Here is a 19,041-nt window from a genome sequence, read left to right as displayed (position 1 = left end):
CTTAGCTGACTGAGCTACCCAGGTGGCTACTATTGTTTTTATACAGGACAAGAGAAGAACATGGCCATGTCATCTACAGCCTTTCATTTTCCACTGCTGTTGTGTGAAGTAACTGAAAAAATTATTTTGCTCTTAGGCTTTAACTTTCTTAGGCTCTGTTGTTTATTGTAATATTTTATTTTATTTTAAAGATTAAAAAATTTTTAAAACTAATCTCTATACCCACTATAGGGCTTGAACTCATAACCCCGAGATCAAGAGTCACATGCTGTCTGACTGAGCCAGCCAGGTGTCCCTGTTTGTTATAATATTTTAAAATTTCCCCAATTGTCTGAATTTCAGGGATTTCTTCCCCTTATTTTGCTGCTAGATTACAGGAGCAGGTATATGTTTTATTTAAAAACACAGACTCTCTGTTTAATTTTTTTTCTTTTTTAAATATTTATTTTGAGAGACAGTACCTGTGTGTAAGCAGGGAGGGGCAGAGAGAGAGAGAGAGAGAGAGTGGGAGAGAGAGAGGGAGGGAATTCCAAGCAGGCTCCATGCTGTCAGCACAAAGCCTGACACAGGGCTTGATCTACGAACCGTGAATTTGTGACCTGAGCCGAAATCAAGACTCTGCTGCTCAACTGACTGAGGTGCCCAGGTGCCCTTCTATGTTTGAATTCTTCTGATGCCTCTTAATAGCTTTAGTTTTCTAATCTGTAAATTGTAAATAATAATGGTCTTTGCCTAGCAGGTTTGTGAGGAAAGTGAATTATTTCCTGTTAAAACTTTCAATATTGCTTGACAACATAATAAGCATTTAGTAAGCTGTTATAATCTGTTACCAACATTTATAATAAAATCATAGGGCCTTAGTTAAAGTAACTATTTTTAAAGATTATAAAAACACCTTAAGGTATCATTTATATAACCTAACGTCCACCTGTTTAAAATATACAGCGTAGTGGTTTTTAGCATATTTATAGAGGCCCACAGCCACTGTCTTACTTCACGTCACCTCATTGTAGAACATTTTCATCTTCAAAAAGAAACCTTGTAACTATTGCCAATTACTCTCTATCCCCCTACCTCCCTGCTTCTCTGCCCTGGGCAACCACTATTTTCTGTCTATGGATGAAACATTTCACGTAGAGATAGAAATTAGCTAGTCTGGTTATTTCATATAAATGGGAGGTACTATATATGATCTTTCGTAACTGGCTTCTTTCACCTAGCATTTTTTTTTTTAAGTACATACCACACTCAATGTGGGGCTTATACTCATGGCCCCGAGATCAAGGGTTGCATGCTCTACCCATTGCGCCAGCCAGGCACCTCTCACCTAGCATGTTTGCAAGTTTCCTCCAAGTCATACTATGCATCAGTACTTCCCTTTTATGACCCAGTAATATTCCATTTTATGGATATACCACACCCTATGAATCCATGTTTCACTTGGTACATATTTGGATTATTTCTATTTTTTCGACATTTTGAATGATGCTGCTACGGAGTTTTGTGTATAAGTTTTGTGTGCACATATGTTTTCACTGGTCTTGGTTAAACACCTTGGGGTGAAATTGCTATGTTTAACTTTTTGAGGAAATGCCAAACTGTTTCCCAAAGTGGTTGCACCATTATGCATTCTAGTTGGCAGTAGATGAGAGTTCTAGTTGCTCTCTAAGCTTGCCAACATTTAACTATTTTTTTTCTTTTTAGTTAAAGCCATTCTGGTGGATGTGAACTGGTATCTGATTATGTTTCTATACTTGCATTTTCCTAATGACTGATGATGTCGAGCGTATTTTCTGTGATTTTTGGCCATTTGTGTATCTCTTTTGGAGAAAAATCAATCCAAATCCTTTGCCCATTTTAAAATTGGGTTGTCGGGGCGCCTGGGTAGCTCAGTCGGTTAGGCATCCAGCTCGAGTAATGATCTCACGGTTCGTGGGTTTGAGCCCTGCGTCGGGTTCTGTTCTGACAGCTAGCTCAGAGCCTGGAGCCTGCTTCAGATTGTGTCTTCCTCTCTCTCTGACCCTCCCCTGCTCATACTGTCTCTCTCTGTCTAAAATAAAGACAGTAAAAAAAAAATAAAATAAATAAAATAAAATTGGGTTGCCATTTTGTTATTGAGTTGTGTCCTTTATATATTCTTGATATAAGTCCTATATCAGATATGGGATTTGCACATATTTTATCTCATTTTATAAGTTGTCTCTTTCTTTTTTAACATTTATTTATTTTTGAGAGACAGAGAGAAACAGAGTATGAGTAGGAGAGGCTAGAGAAAGAGGAGACACAGAATCTGAAGCAGGCTCCAGGCTGTCAGTACAGAGCCCGAGGTGGGGCTTGAACCAGCGAACCATGAGATTCTGACCTGAGCCGAAGTTGGATGCTTAACCAACTGAGCCACCCAGGTGCCCCTGAAGTTTTGCCATTTTCCCTGTATCCTGATTGATAATACTGATATCATGTTTTTTAGATACTTATTTCACCTATTTGTGACAATGGTAATAACCAAGAACACTAAAAAATGATGACTTTCTACAGAATCTTCAGGCATTTACAACAGCATGAACTATTGCTATGGATTACAAGTCTTCAATTTAACATTCATCATGCAAAGTTTTTTTTTAAATCAAAAATTTTAAATGTTTTTATTTATTTTTGAGAGAGAGAGAGAGACAGTGTGAGCAGGGGAGGGTCAGAGAGGGAGGGAGACACAGAATCTGAAGCAGGCTCCAGGCTCTGAGCTGTCAGCACAGAGCCCGATGCGGGGCTCGAACCCACGAACCATGAGATCATGACCTGAGCCGAAGCCGGACGCTTAACCTACTGAGCCACCCAGGTGCCCCACTGCAAGGTTTTGAAACAGTGAAGATCAGTGAGGCTGGGCTGACTTCCGAACAGGTGACTGAGACGGTCACCTGTCTGAGATAGTTTGGTCTTGAGAATTCAGCTCACAGGATCTTTTAAGAAGTGAGTTGGGTCATAAGCATGCAATTTGTGGAGGAAAGAATGCACAAGGCTAATCAGCAAATGAGAAATACTCTCTACTAGTTACCCAAAAATGCAGAAGAAGACCTAATTGGGTAACAAATGGACAGAGCGTTTTAAAGGTCACCGCAGTTGTGGTGCAGGCTGTGGGTTTACTAAGATACTTGTGCACAGTGCTGGGAGTAATTCTGTATGGGCGTTTTCACCCTCATTTTGCAGATGAGAAGCCTGAGTCTCAGAGAGTTTAATGAACTCATCCTGTGCCCTAGTTTGTGAGAGAGGAGGCTGCGATTCAAATACAGATGCAGATGCTTCCCATCTGCTCCATAGACACAGGGAGCTGTTAGCTCAGCAGCTAACATGTCATTTGAGATTTCTGGTAAACCAGAGTTTGAAGTCTACCCCTGCCAAACACACCCATGAACAGGCTGTGCATTAAGGTGGGGCTTGGTGTTTGGACTGGACCATCACGGGCGCTGTGGAGACATAGGCTGTTGATCTGTGAAACTATGTTCTAGTGTTTGTTCATCTTTCAGGGACAGAGGATAAAGAGTGGAAGGGGACTTAAGTCTTGTTACATTTCTATATGCCTGGTACTTTATGTATAGAAACTTATTTAATTCTGTTAATAACCCTGGGGAATAGGTACGTTTCTCACCATTTTGGAGATAAGACAATCAAACTCCAGAGACACGGTCTCTTTTCCTAGTCCACACTTTATGAGTTTAACGCCTACAGAATAGGATTCAAGGGCAAATTTGCAGAATTGAAGGGTCTGCATCTTTCCATTATTACACACAGTCTCCTGGAAGCCAAAGAAAGCACGTGGATTCTTGTCTCGCCCGCCCATTTACATTTTATGTGTTTTCTGTTCCCCTCACATCTCATGGATGGTGTTTGTCTTCCCAGTGTTGTGTGTACCCATGGTGATGCCTTCAGATGTGTTTCTGGAGTCTCTTTCTTTATTATTGCCCTAGGTCTGGGCCGAGCCCAACAACCTTCCCATGAAATTCTCTTTCTTTTTACGACAGAGTTCTTTGAGGGATTTTAAAGCAAATAGAGTTGGAATTCTCGAGGAATTAAAAAAAATTAAACTCCTCTACATATAATGGGTACTCCCCTAGAGGTTTTACAAAATGTAAACTAGAAAACAGTAAAAGTCAGAAAACCGAAAATCTCACCCGTAGTGCATGCTTACAAGGAAGTCAACGGAATCGCACCTAAAACCAGACCTATCTTTCTAAATTAAAAGGAACTTAAAACCAAAACGTATAGAATCGACATGGCAAGTGCAAAAGTGTGTTATAATCGCATTTTCTTCTGTTTAATTGTATTTTTCTCTCTTTCTGCCTGCTTCCTTGCCTTCCTTCCTTTCATTTCTTTCCTTCAGATGCTCCCTGGTAGTCTGGTGGTTAGGATTCAGTGCTCTCTTCCTTCCCTCTCTCTCTCCCTCCTTCCCTTTCTTCTTCCTTCCCTCCCTCCCTCCTTCCTTCCTTCCATCCATCCCCTTTTCCTTTCACTGGAAAATATTGAGTTTCCTTGAACAAATGGAGTCCTGGACTGCAACCATACTTTTCCAGCCTTTCATAGCATTGCTTATTGTCCTTCTCTGCTCGAGTTCTCTTTTTTTCAGTTTGAATAATATGAAAACCCTCAAACCCTGCCAGTTCTTCGATTCAGTCACCCTAGAAGCAAAATACCCTTGTGTCAGAGCTTAATATGTCCTAGGTTCCTGAAGCATGAGGGATCTCTCTTGTTTTTTCTCAAGCCCTTGAGGGTAAACAAGGAAACTGCTCCCAATGGGCAACCAAAGACCTCCCTTACTCGGGGGCTTTCTGCCCTTGAGGTGCTAAAGAGACGTTTTATATAACAAAGAGACAACACCCTCTTCTCACCTACTGTTTTTCCAGGTCTGAGACCTGTCACTTACCATTCCAGGTCTGGGTCCATTGGCTTCCCTTCTCGCCTCTCGAACATGCTCCTGTAGGCCAGGAGCTGTGCCTGTAAGGTCTGCTGGAGGCTTCTCATTGCTGGTATGGCCTGTTGCCTTTTAGATGCCCGCTGATCTTCTCTTTCCGAGGCCAGCTGTTTCTTCCAGAGACTCTGGTCTTCTCTTTTCGAGGCCAGCTGATTTTCAAGAAACTCTGGGGAGTACCAGGAAGGAACTTTGCGTTTCCTCCTGATCCGGCCAGTGACAGCCCTTCCAGCCAAGTGGCCTTCTTTCCCCTCACTATATTAAGTGGTATCTACGATGGTTTCTCTTTCACACTGTGCTCAGAGGGACATGATCAGCCACAGCCACACCTGAAACGTGCAAGTGTGGGTCAGCAAATGACTCAAACACAGATACAGATGCTTCTCGTCTCCTCCATAGGCTCAGTGAGTGGTTAGCTCAGGCAGGTCAGATGTTGTTTTGAGATTTCTGGTAAGCCAGAGTTTGAAGTCTAGCCCTGCCCGACACACCTATGAAAAAGCAACATTCTGTTGGACTCTAAGATAATATTCCTTGTCGCCTCAAGAGCTTCATCTTATCTTGAAGCTGGTGTGGGGTCATTTACACTGGCCCCTTACCCATGGTAGCCTATGTCTTATTCCAATCTTGATGTCTTTCCTCCCTGTAGAGGATAGTGAGAATGTGTTGCCTCAGAGATTGTGCCCTGATTCTCCCTCCTCTCGCTGCCTCCTCTTGTGTGAGTGTTCATTCTTTATTCTTTTTTAAGTTTTTGTTTATTTATTTTGAGAGAGAGAGAGAGAGAGAGCGCGAGCACAAGCAGGGGAGGGACAGAGAGTGGGGGAGACAAAACCACAAACTACAAGGCTCAATCCCACGAACTGTGAGATGGTGACCTGAGCCAAAATCAAGAGTTGGACCCTTAACTGACTGAACCACCCAGGCAACCCCATGAGTGTACATTATTTAAGTTGAACATGCCTAACCCAACAATTTAGATACTGATTTTTTTAATGTTTTTTAATTTATTATTGAGTCAGAGGGGAAACAGAGCATGAGAGGGGGTGGGGCAGAGAGAGAAGGAGACACAGAATCCGAAGCAGGCTCCAGGCTCTGAGCTGTCAGCACAGAGCCTGATGTGGGGCTCGAACCCATGAACTGTGAGATCATGACTTGAGCTGAAGTCAAATGCTTAACCAACTGAGCCACCCAGGAACCCCTAGATACTGACTGTTAAATGATATTATCAATGTTTTATCACTGCCTCATCTATGCTTTCTATAAAAATATCAGAAAATACTTTTATTTATTTTTATTTTTTAAAAAATGTTGATTTATATTGAGAGAGAAAGAGCACAAGAGGGGGAGGGGCACAAGAGGGAGAAGAATCCCAAGCAGGTTCTGCACTGTCAGCACCAAGCCCAATGTAGGGCTCTATCTCATGGCTGTGAGATCATGACCTGAGATGAAACCAAAAGTCAGACATTTAACGAACTGAGCCACCCAGGTGCCCCCAGAATATACTTCTAAAGAAATGTGTTTTGTACTATATTCATTATGGTTCTTTCCTCCTGCTAGGGGTTCAATAAGTATTTCCTGATGATAAATTTGTCATACTAGAGAAGGTTATTTTACGCAAAGTAGGTGTAAAAAAAGTTGTTGATTTTTATTATTCTTTCTTTTTAGCTGTTCCACTGAATCACTAATGCAAACACTAAAGTTGCTTCTTAATTAGAAGAAAAAAAAAAAAAGACAAGGGTGCCTGAGTGGCTCAGTCATTAAGCATTTGTCATGAGCTCACAGTTCATGAGTTCAAGTCCTACATTGGGTGAGCTTGAGCCCTCCTTGGGGTGAACATGAGCCCTGCTTTGGGTAAAACATAAGCCCTGGATGAGCCCCACTTCCCTGTCTTTCTCTCCCTGCCCCTTGTGGGATATTCTCTCTCTGCCCCTCACTCACTTGCACCCCCCCTCTAAAAAAAAAAGACACTAAAGGTTTTACAGAATCGTTTGGCTAAACTCAGATGATAAAATACTTTTAAGTATTTAATAAATTTTAATCAATGACGATTGCAAAACAAAATGTATGTGTGGAGATGATTTACTTATATAGGAAAAACTAAGACAAAGATTTATAAATGAGCAGGCAGAGTACTATTTACTTGAGTTCAAGGCTACATAATAGAACAGGATTGCTAAGCATGAGAGCATGAAGAATGCAAACAAATTTTATTCTCATTCTCTATCCTCCCTTTTCTACTCTTTGAATCAAAATTTGCCCTTCTATCCTGTGTTAGATTGAAGGCATGGATGATCTTGATGAAATTAATGGCCTCTATGGGCCATTTGCCTACTAACTTTTTAGTCCCTGCCCACTCTAACTGGGGCTGGCCTTGTGACTTGCTTTGGCCAGAAAAATGTGGGAGAAATGATGATGTAACAATTCTGAGTCTAGACCTCAAGAAGTGCTGCATGTCTCTGCTCCCTCTCTGGCTTCTCTGTGGTCACCGTGACAACATGTCTGCCTTTGGGGCACGCTCCAAGTGACGCCACGTGGAGAAGAACTGAGTCATTTTGGCTATTGTGGAGCACTCCGCTCCCAGGTGACCCTGCCATCTGACCATAGACTGAGCCCATACAAAATCTGACTGGTCTAGATTATAAGAACTATATGCCAACCTGTAGCCTCCTAAGAAATAATAAGTAGATTTTTAAAACCCGTATGTTTTCAGGGGCCAAACTGGGTGGCTCAGTCGATTGCTCATCTGACTCTTAATTTTGGCTCAGGTCATGGTCCTAGGGTGGCAGGATTGAGCCCTGTGTCAGGCTCTGCGTTGGGCATGAAGCCTGCTTAAGATTCTCTCTGTCTCCCTCTGCCCCTCTCCCCTGCTCACTCTCTCTCTAAAATAAAAATAATAAAAAAATAAAATAAAATAAAACTCATGTTTTGAGAAGGGCATGCAGTCATAGCTAAGAGCTTCATATCCTATATTTATAGTACTGATAGGATTAGGCCGTAGTGGGTCCTCCCAGGGACGATTACATTTTCACTGTTGTCAGCTGTTTGAGCTAAATGAATATAAGTTTGAAAGGGTCTTTGGTTTCAGTAAGTGAAGATGGGGAGCTTCGGGCATGCAGTGGAATCTTCCTGGGATCGTAGAAACCTATTATTAGAAACAAGAAAACACAGTTTTAAGGTCAGGTGGATGACATCTGTTAGAGATCTCAAAGTTGTAGCCGGTAGACCTACAAACTTGCCGTGCCATCCCCACACCCATGCTCCCCGACCTCCCCCACAGTCTTCCCACTGCCCAGAGGAGCCTCTCCACGCACAGCAGACAGCACCGCCCCCCACTCACTCTTCTCGGGTCTTTCATGGAAGCCCTTCTTCCGACCGTCTATCAGCCACACTCCAGGGGTTTGCACTGCAGGGCTGGCACCAGACAAAGCTGACCTCCAGTCCTGCCTCCTGCCTCAGGCGTTATGAACCCTCAGACATGCTCAGGGTTCGCATTTATGTACTCTTGTTTTCTTTTCTGCAAAATGGTGATGGTGAAAGACCCTCAGCAAAGCTCTGCTTAGTCTCTGCCCTGCTCAACCTTATCGTCAAGGGAAGAAATTAGGAAAAACAGAAGGTATGGCTTCTCAAAAAGTTGGTTCAAGGTTCTTTTGATCAGTGGTGAAGACAGTTACTGCTGATTTAGGAACCTTGAGTATGGGCCAGAGCTTTAGCAAATATTAACTCTGATTTTACTGCCCTTATTATTAGCAGCAGATAAATGGAAGTTCAGAGATTTTACATGATGTGGATGGATCCAAAGTCACACATGCGATTAGAGGGAAAGCCATAAATACAGCAAAGCCATAAATGTTGTAATAGTTGGATTGTCTAATTTGTACTTTAGAAAGAAGTAGAAAATCTGTCTCTCACTCCATAGTATGGGTATGTAACATCGTTATTCTTCATTAGCCAATACCTCCCAACCCTTGTGTGCTACTTCAGATGCAGGAAGGAACTAGATCGCTACCAGAATCATCTTATCAACCTGAAAGCCTATTGCAGACCCTTCCTCAGCTCAGCTTTTAGGAAAATAGCAGGAATAGGCTACTCACGGGGGAAGCCTCCAGGGGAAGTGGGGCAAGCACTGCCATCGTGATGGTGCCTTTTATGATGATGAGCTCCAAGCTGGGTGACTTATCCCCCTTGTGCTCAGTTTCCTCATCTGTAAGATGTGGGCGTGGAGTCAAACTGGTCTGTGGACAATTTCTCTTGCCTATGTGAAAGTTGGGAAATGGTATCTACAAGGTCCATTCCTTGGAGACCTTTATGAAGGTCTGTATTCAAGAAATCTGTTTGACTTTATTAACTCAGGCTTCACAGAGACCCTGGAAACCTCTTAAGACCCTCTAGGAAGAATCTCATTTTGGAAATGTAGAGTCAGATGATTCTTCTGATTTCCTTTGGCTGTAGAGGCATCTGAGCTAATAGATTTTTGTTCTGTTGCAATTTACAGCTGATTCCACTTTCTTTCTTTCCTTCTTTCTCTCTTTCTTTTTTGTTTTTTTAACAGCCATGATACTTTTTATTTTAGTAAAAAAGGATATAAAGAGGGCAACAAACTAAGGGATGGTAAGATAGGATGTGAAGTGTATGGTGTCTCTGGACACCATCCCTCTCTTCCTGCCCCACACCCAAAAGTTACTAAATAATGTAAAAGAGACCACTTACAGTACAGAACACCATCAAAATAATTGGATTTATCAGGGTCAAAAAAATATAGTGATTATGACTGTGTTGTGACCAGTTATTGATTCCACTTTCTACCAAGGAAGGAAATGGGGAGAAAAATCATATTTGGGGGTACCTGGCTGTCTCAGTTAGTGGAGTGTGTGATTCTTGATTTCAGGGTTATAACTTTGAGCCCCATGTTGGGTGTAGAGATCACTTAAAAATAAAATCTTTATTATTATCATTATTATTTTAATAAATTCTTTTTTTTAAGTTTATCGATTTTGAGAGAGAGAGAGAGTGAGCACGCATGCAAGTGGAGGAGGGGCAGAGAGAGAGAGAGAGAGAGAGAGAGGGATAAAGAGAGAATCCTAAGTAGGCTCCACAGGGTCAGTGCCGTGGGACTTAGAACTTTCACACTGTGAGATCACGACCTGATCCAAAATCAAGACTCAGACACTCATCCAACTGAGCTGCCAGGCACCCCATTAAGATTTTCTTTTTAAGTAATCTCTACACCCAACATGGGGCTTGAATTCACAACCCTGAGATCAAGGGTCATATGTTCCACTGACTGAGCCAGCCAGGTGCCCCTTAAATAATAAAATCTTAAAGAAACAATCATATTTTCTTGGTTGGCTTCTCTGTGTCATGCACCATCTTAGATATTCTGTGTATTCCTTATTTATTTCTTGCAATACTATGTGGAGTATTATTATTCTCACCTTACCAATACTGATCTTAACTACCTCATTCTCCCCCCTAACTACTGCAGTCTTATTGAGAGAGTGACAGGATAGCAACAATGTAAGGTCAGTGGGCACGGTCACCGATAATCTCTATATCTCTACATATTCTCTAGTCATATTATCCAGCCTTAGGGCTTTAAATACTATTCTTATGATGTGGTGATGACTGATGACTATGAAATCTCATAATTTTCCCTTGACTGTTCCTGTATTAAATAAACATCTCAAATGTAGTGTGACCAAGCCAGCATTTTAAATTCAGAGCTTTCCTCCAAATTCTTCTTGCCCACTTACCCCTTAGTAATCGGCCTCCCTGTCTACCTGGTTGATCAAACAGCAGTTTAGATATTCATGTCTCTCATGCCCTTATTCCCCATGTGTGGTGCATCAGCCAGTCCGCTCTTGCAAGACATATCTAGAATGTGACCACTTCTCTCCATTTCCATATGTGTTTCTGGTCACACTACATCGTCTCTTATGAGGAAAGTTAGCACTATATTCCCATTTGTTCCCTCTGTTTCCACTTGTGTTCCCTCTGCAGTCAGGAGCCAACATGCTCTGACATAAATATAGGCACTGTCCTGGCGGGTGTGCTGAGGAAGACCACTGACCTTGTGGGAGTGGCTGTATGTGAGAGTCCACATGAGAGGCTAAGCATATCATACACAAAGATTCTTGATGTCCTTGAGCACATTCCTAAAAATGCAGCATATAGAAAGTAAATAGAATGGATTACAAATGAGAAGTTGAGTCTGGTTAAAGTAGAACCAGATGTTAAGAAATTAGAAGACCAACTTCAGGGTGGCCAACTAGAAGAGGTGATTCTTTCTTCAGGCTGGAAATGAACTAAGTCTGGCAGGAAAAATGATACATTGGAAACCATGGGAGCCTTCAGTGGAAGAGCCTCCTGCCAACCAATGGACAAATGGCCAATATAATCATCATTAAATGACTAGTATGTTGATGGGAAGCTGATGTAACTAAGTGTTCTGTTCCATAAAATAAAGAAATAAAAAAATTAGACCATGTTACTTTGCTCCTTATGACCTTCTGATAATTTTAGTGATTTTTAGTTAAATCACTAAAAAAAAAAAATCTAAGTCGCAGGCACTGGCCTTGCTCATGTCTCCAACTTATTTGGCCGATGCTTCCTTCCCTACGCTGGTTTCTTTCCTGATCTGCAATGTACCAGGCTTGTTCCACCCCAGCCTGCTGCACTCCCTCCGCCCTCTGCCTGGATGGCTCTTCTCACCATCCTTTATTCTAGGTTCAAATGTTAACGCCTCAGGGTGCCTCACTCTTTCATTATTCTATTAGTTTATTTGCTACCTCCCTCTATGTTTCTCTCATCTAGAAGGTAAGTCCATGAGAGATTCCAATTTTCTGTTGTTTCAACCTCGTATCTCCTGCCAGTGTGTATCACAGTGCCTGGTACATAAAGTGGTTCAGTAGATATTTGTAGGGTTAATAAAATAAATGTTATTTGTCTTGCTCATCTGTCCAGCCATTTCTGTTCAGTGCACATTTAGAAATAATTAAACACACGTAAGGCTACACACAGTGTTTTCAAGCAGATTTCAAACAAGTACTTTTCCGAAAAAAATTTTTAATGTTTATTTATTGAGAGAGAGAGAGGGTACACATGCACACGTGAGTGGGGGAGGGCAGAGGGGGAGAGAGAGAATCCCAAGCTGGCTCTACACTACCATCTTGGAACCGGATACGGGGCTCGACCCCACAGCCATGAGATCACCACCCAGGAGGAAATCAAGAGTCAGTTGCTTCAGGTTCCTGGGTGGCTCAGTCGGTTAAGTGGCCGACTTTGGCTTAGGTCATGATCTCACAGTCTGTGGGTTTGAGCCCTGCATTAGGCTCTGTGCTGACAGCTCAGAGCCTGGAGCCTGCTTTGGATTCTGTGTCTCCCTCTCTTTCTGCCCCTCCCCCACTCTCTCTGTGTGTGTGTCTCTCTCAAAATAAAATAAAGACATAAAAATAAAAAAAAAAGAGTTGCTCGACCAGACTGAACCATCCAGGTGTCATGTATTCAGAAAAAAAATTAAAAAAAAATTTTTGGGACGTTTTTATTATTGAGAGACAGATAGACAGAGTATGAGCAGAGGAGGGGCAAAGAGAGGGGGAGACAGAATCTGAAGGAGGCTCCAGGCTCTGAGCTGTCAGCACAGAGCCCAACTTGGGGCTCAAACTCACAAACCTTGAGATCATGACCTGAACCGAAATCAGACGCTTAACAGACTGAGCCACTCAGGCGGTCCCAGAAAAAATTTAAATGAGATTATTATCTGCATGGGATTTTTTAATGTGTAAAACCTCTGAGACAGAAGGAAGGACAAAACTGTTAAGAAGTTGTCAGGTACTTCCACAGTGAGGCATTGGGTGTTTGGAAAAGATAAACTGGTGATTCTGGTGTATTTTTGTAAAAGGCGAAAGATTTATACAATCTGAAGAGAAACCAGAGTATCTGGTGTATTTTTGAAGTCATGGTTTTTGGGAAAGGGTAGAGATCAAAACTACAAATAGTTAAATATGGCTTTTGGGAACTCGTCATGTAATTCTTTTTTGTCCAATCACTCCTTGCTGTAGAGACCAGTAGATTAATCTTCCAAACATTGCACTCAGAAAGGAGGGATGCTACGGGAAAGTGGGGGATGGAGGTGGTGGTAGTGAAATAGCCCCCTGCAAGGTCCCTGAAGAACGAGACTGTTATAATCAAAATGTGCCACATTAATAATTAGCGGAATATTTATTTTGGCGTGGTATACCCCTTTTCTAAAAGTTGGAGAGATGTGGAGGAGAGTGAAAAATGGGAAATACTCTGTATACTCACTCGAAAGGAAATGTATGCAGTAGAAATTTTCATCTTTGAAATTCTGGCGCCACCTGGTGGTGAATGAAGCCTGTTTTACAGACCTGTCTTTTTTTCTCAGACCTTCTGGTGTGTCTCAGAATCACACAGTGAGCTTGTGCACATACGCCTCATTCCTATAGATTTCAGAATCCTGTGGTTTTGACGTGGGCTTAGGCATCAGAGTTTTGGAAACTGGTTTCCCAGGTGATACAGTAGAATTTTTAGTTTGCTCTTTTAAAAAATGATCATACATCAAGTGGCTCTAGCAGTGTTTCTGGTTGTCTTGCAGTAAATTTGTTCTAGAAAGAACATCCTGGCCACACATAGGTTTAATTGAGGCAACAGTGTCTGAAAGAAGAAGCTCCAGTAATTCATAGAGGTTCAGGCTTTGCAAAGCCTTCCTAGGAGACCTTTTTTTTAAGCAAAATTAAAAAAAATTAAGTAAGTAATTGGATTGACCTATTTATTTATTTTAGAGAGAGAGCGAGAGAGAGCACTGGTTGGGGAGAGGGGCAGTGGGAGAGGGAGAGCGAACCTCACACAGGCTCCACACTCAGCCTGGAACCCGACAGGGGGACTGATCCCACGTGGGGTTTGATCCCACAACTGTGAGATCGTGACCTGGCTGAAATCAAGAGTCTGATGTAACTGAGCCACTCAGGTTACCCTCCCAGAAGACCTTTTATTTAAGGCTTTCTAAGGGATTCCCAAGGAAATGGATCTTCAGATATAACCCTAGACTCAGAATAGCAGGTACTTAGGGCACCTACAGAGCCCAGTTGGTTACACGACCCAACTCTTGATTTTAGATGAGGTGATGATCCACAGTGCTTGAGATCAAGTTGCCTGCTGGGCTCTGCCTGTCAGAGCAGACCCTGTTTGGGATTCTCTCTCTTTCCCCCACCTGCCCCTCTCCTGCTCATGCTCTCTGTCTCTCTGTCTCTTTCTCTCTCTCTCAAAAAAATAAACATTAAAAAATTTTAAAGACCTGGCACATTGATTCACACGTGTTTGGCTGTCCTCAGATTCCAGCTGTGACTATTGGACAGTTCCATGGAGGCTTCCACTCATTTTAGGGTGATAAGGTCCCTCTTCAAGTGCCTCACCTAATGCCCCAGGATTTCCTTTGGTGCTGCACATGCCACTGGGAACTTTCTAGGTTGTGACATATGCCCAGCTTGGAAGCATAGGGGAGGTCAGCACATCTGGGAGCAACCCTTGATCGGGGGGCAGGGAGCCAGTGGGTCAAAACTGCTGTCACTTCTGTTTTGGGGTGCATCTCATGAAGGGTTATGAAGGGTGGGCTCAGAACTTTATCCCGAGTGCGGAAGTGTATTTGAAGGGAAGGGTAGTGGCAGGGAGATTTCTAATTAGGATCCTAGATATTTTGGTAGTAACAGGGAGATTGGATTGGTTTGGGAAGTAAAGGGGTTCAGAGACACATACTAGGTGTTAATTATAGTTGCTCCAATTTGAAATAAGTTGGGACTAAATTCGGTAGAAAAATACAGTAGAAATTTGAAGTAGGAGACCAGATAGTAACCCCCCAACGTACTAGCCTGTTTTCCTTCCCGAGTTGGATTGTTCCATCATGAAATGGGCTCTGAGCCCCTATCTTGGTTTTGTGTTGTTCTGTCACAAACCTCCCTCAAATTTAGCAGCTGAAATGACCAGTTGTTTTGTTGCTGTTCATGAAGTTGAACTGGGCTCACCTAAGCATTTCTTTCTGCTGCTCTTACCTGGGGAGATGCAACTGGTTGTTCTCTCTGCAGGCTTGCTGGTCGGCATATCCACCAGGGTTCTCCAGAGAAACAGAACGATTTCCAGTAAGGCCTTGGATTGCGAGTAACTTGTTCTGCGAGTGTTCCGCAAGACGAGCAAACATTTTAAATGCATTTTAACTTGATGAACGAGCGATGTCTTGCCATAGGAGTAGTATGTGTGACTGAATGTCACATGATCACAACGGAGCCAAGGGTCCTTGAAATTCGCTTTGATAAGAAAAAAGAATAGAAAGACATTTGCTTTGATAGACAAGTGCTTTGGATTACAAGCATGTTTCTGGAAAGAATTAGGCTCACAAACCCAGGATTACGGTATCTAGGTATACATGAGGAGATTTGTTACAGGATTTGGCACAGGCAGTTATGAAGGCTATCTGTAAGCCACAGAGCTGGTGGTATAACTCAGGCCAAGCCTGGAGGCTGAGAACCAGGAGCTCCCAGGTCTGAGGGCAGGAGAAGATGGACATCCCAGCTCAAAAAGAAGGAGAAGTTCGTTTGTCCTTCCCCTTTTTGTTCTAACAGATTCGATGCTGCCTGCCCACATTGGTGACCTCCAATCTCTTCACTCAGTCCACTACGTCACATGCTGATCTCATCCAGAAACACACAGACACACCAAGACGTGTTTGACTAGCTATCTGGGCACCTATGAGGCTGGTCAGGTTGAAGTGAAAAACTACCCATCACCATCAGGGGCTGCGGCATAGACAGCTTGTCTTTGCTCTGCATACTGTCTTTCCCAGTCACACGCTCTCTCCTCTGGAGACAGTAGATCTGGGGGGGCGAGGGGGTGCTGGTGGGGCAGCAAAGTTGCGAGACTCTTGAAGCCTGAGCTCAGTCATGTTCGGCACATCTGCCTCATTCTCTTGGTCAAAGCAATGGCTAGGTGACTCAGTTGTGGGGAAGGGGAATTAATCTCTTAATGGAAAGAGCTAAAGTAATTTAAGACCCCTTTTAATTTACTACAGTATCTTTTAGTAGTCAATGAAATGAACTTTGCATGTCCTCTTATATCTGGAATTGGTTTTTAAAACTGGAATTCAGGAGCGCCTGCATAGCTCAGGGGGTTGAGTGTCCAACTTTGGCTCAGGTCAAGCCCTGCATCAGGTTCTCTACTGTCAGCTCGAAGCCAGGTTCAGATCCTCTGTCCCCCTCTCTTCTTACTTCCCCTGCTCATGTTCTCTCAAAAATAAGTAAACATTAAAAAAACACACACAAAAACAAAACCAGAATTCAGACTACTCATGTGCTGACCAGACACACCTACTCTCTCTCTTACATGGTAAATATCCTGATAAATATTTTAAATCTGTGACAGGTTGACTTACCCTTCCCTAAGTGGAAGGATGTAGGAAAAAGCTTAGATTAAAAAATTTTTTTTTCCAGATTCACTGGAATGAATTAGTTAATCTCTTTTGAAAACTATAGTAAATGTATTTCAAATGAGTTCTATTTTATTTTTATTTTTATTTATTTGGTATTATTTTTTAATGTTTGTTTTTGAGAGAGAGAGAGACAGAGTGTGAGTGGGGGTGGGGCAGAGATAGAGGGAGATGCAGAATCTGAAGCAGGACCCAGGTTCTGAGCTGTCAGCACAGAGCCTGAAGCAGGGCTCGAATTCCATGAACCGTAAGATCATGACCTGAGCCAAAGTCAGATGCCCAACTGACTGAACCCTGCAGGGCCCCTAATGAGTTCTGTTTTAAACTGGTGAAAAAATTTTTTTGCGAATTTGAGGTTATTTTGTAAGGGAGAAGGAACAGGTATTTTCATTTTCAGAGTATGGCACTGGTATTTATGAGATTATTTGATAATTGCCTAATAAACATCTTCATAATGGAATAAAAATAATTTATGTTTTAAATGCATATAATTTCATGAAACAGTAGGAAAAATTTCAGTATGTTAAATTTCAGAATTACCTGTAACAAAAGTTAATTTTATAAATTTTATGACGTGATTGTTCACTGTATTGAAAACATCAAACACCAAGAGAGCTTTTGATAACCTGTTTAAAGGAAATAGGGGCACCTGGGTGGCTCAGTCGGTTAAGCATCTGGCTCTTTTTTTTTTTTTTTCCAACTCTTGATTTCAACTCAAGTCATGAACTCATGATTCGTGAGATTGAGGCCTGTGCCAGGCTCTGCAGTGATGGCATTGAGGCTGCTTGGAATTCTCGCTCTCTCTCCTCTCTCTCTTCCCCTCCCTTGCTTGTATACCCATGTGCTTGCTCTCCCTCTCAAAATAAATAAATAAACTTAAAGAATAAAAGAATATAGTATGGAGGAGCTTAGAAAAATGTTCTTATTCATATTCAGACCCTATTAAAGCCTAGTGGGTAGTCTGGCATTTCAGGATGAGAGGGGGATTTGCAGGGCCAGTATATAGAAGGGTCAAAAGAAAACAAATAGAATATAAAAATATAAGAACAGAATGTGGAAATGGGATTATTAACTGACAAGAGAAGGCTGGTGAACAAATTTATTTAAAGTTTGTGTTACAAAAATAAACTCAAAATGGATGAAGCACCTGAATGTGAGACAGGAAACCATCAAAACCCTTGAGGAGATAGCAGGAAATAGCCTCCTTGACCTCAACCGCAGCAATTTCTTACTCGACACATCTCTAAAGGCAAAGGAATCAAGAACAAAAATGAACTCTTGGGACCTCATCAAAATAAAAACTTCTGCGCTGCAAAGGAAACCAACAATAAAACTATTAGGCAACCTAAGGAATGGGAAAAGATAGTTGCACATGACCTATTGGTTAAACGGCTAGTATTCAAAATCTACAAGGAGCTCACCAAACTCCACACCCGAAAAACAAAAAATCCAGTGAAGAAATGAGCAGAAGACATCAACAGACCCTTTTCAAAAGAGGACATCCAGATGGCCAACAGACACATGAAACAATGCTCAGCATCACTCATCATCAGGGAAATAGAGATCAAGACCACACTGAGATACCACCTCACACTGGTCAGCGTGGCTACAATGAACAAATCAAGAGACTATAGATGCTGGTGAGGGTGTGGAGAGACGGGCACCCTCCTACACTGTTGGTGGGAATGTAAACTGGTGTAGCCGCTCTGGAAAACAGTGTGGAGGTTCCTCAAATAGAACACCCCTATGACCCAGCAATAGCACTGCTAGGGATTTACCCAAGGGATACAGAAGTGCTGATGCACAGGAGCACATGTACCCCACTGTTCATAGCAGCACTGTCAACAATAGCCAAATCATGGAAAGAATGTAAGTGTCCATCAACTGATGAATGGATCAAGAAGATGTGGTTTATATATACAATGAAATACTATATGGCAATGAGAAAGAATGAAATCTGTCCATTTGCAGCAATGTGGTGGAACTGGAGGGTGTCATGCTAAGCAAAGTAAGTCAGGCAGAGAAGGACAGATACCATATGTTTTCACTCATAGGTCTAACAGAAACTTAACAGAGGACCATGGGGGAGGGGCAGGGGAAAAATAGTTAAGGAGAGGGAGAGAGGCAAACCATAAGAGACTCTCAAATACTGAGAACAAACTGAGGGTTGATGGGGGAGGGGGAGAGGGAAAAAATGGGTGATGGGCATGGAGGAGGGCGCTTGTTGGGATGAGCATTGGGTGTTATATAGAAACCAACTTGACAATAAACTATAAAAAAAATAAAATATATTAAAAAAGTTTGTGTTAAAGTTTATTTCTGGATAACTGAATTATCTCTGGATAATTGAACTGTTTCTTGTCAGAGCCTCAGGCTGTTGCTCTGTGAAGGGGGTGGTGATTTGAATGGCCTGTTTAAGGACCCTTCGAGCTCTAGGATCCCTCATGTCATCTTGTTCCACTGTTATCATTATATAAAGGGGGCTAATAGTCTTATATTACTTTTTGTATTATTTTAAGTATTCTTTTTAGAGTCTTTCACAAAGTAAAATTGCCCACAAGCTCAAGATGTAACCGGTGCTTTTGGATAAGACAACTTA

General features: G+C 42.1%; 1 long non-coding RNA gene and 1 pseudogene across 2 annotated transcripts; one reads left to right on the top strand and one right to left on the bottom strand.

Annotated features, from left to right (window-relative positions):
* Positions 1-7,903: 7,903 nt before the first annotated feature.
* On the bottom strand, positions 7,904-9,179 carry LOC115294119. 2 transcript variants are annotated; one of them, XR_003909735.1, is made up of 2 exons: positions 9,046-9,179; positions 7,904-8,096 (listed from the first exon to the last, which is right to left on the bottom strand). It is a non-coding gene; the product is annotated as an uncharacterized LOC115294119 (long non-coding RNA). The 2 variants fall into 2 exon arrangements; XR_003909736.1 differs by lacking the exon at positions 9,046-9,179 and adding an exon at positions 8,292-8,413.
* Positions 9,180-10,785: 1,606 nt separating this feature from the next.
* LOC115293366 lies at positions 10,786-11,348 on the top strand (annotated as a pseudogene).
* Positions 11,349-19,041: the final 7,693 nt, after the last annotated feature.

The sequence above is a fragment of the Suricata suricatta genome, chromosome 6, assembly GCF_006229205.1.
Source record: "Suricata suricatta isolate VVHF042 chromosome 6, meerkat_22Aug2017_6uvM2_HiC, whole genome shotgun sequence".
Lineage (NCBI taxonomy): Eukaryota > Metazoa > Chordata > Mammalia > Carnivora > Herpestidae > Suricata > Suricata suricatta.
This window is presented reverse-complemented; position numbering and strand designations above follow the sequence as displayed.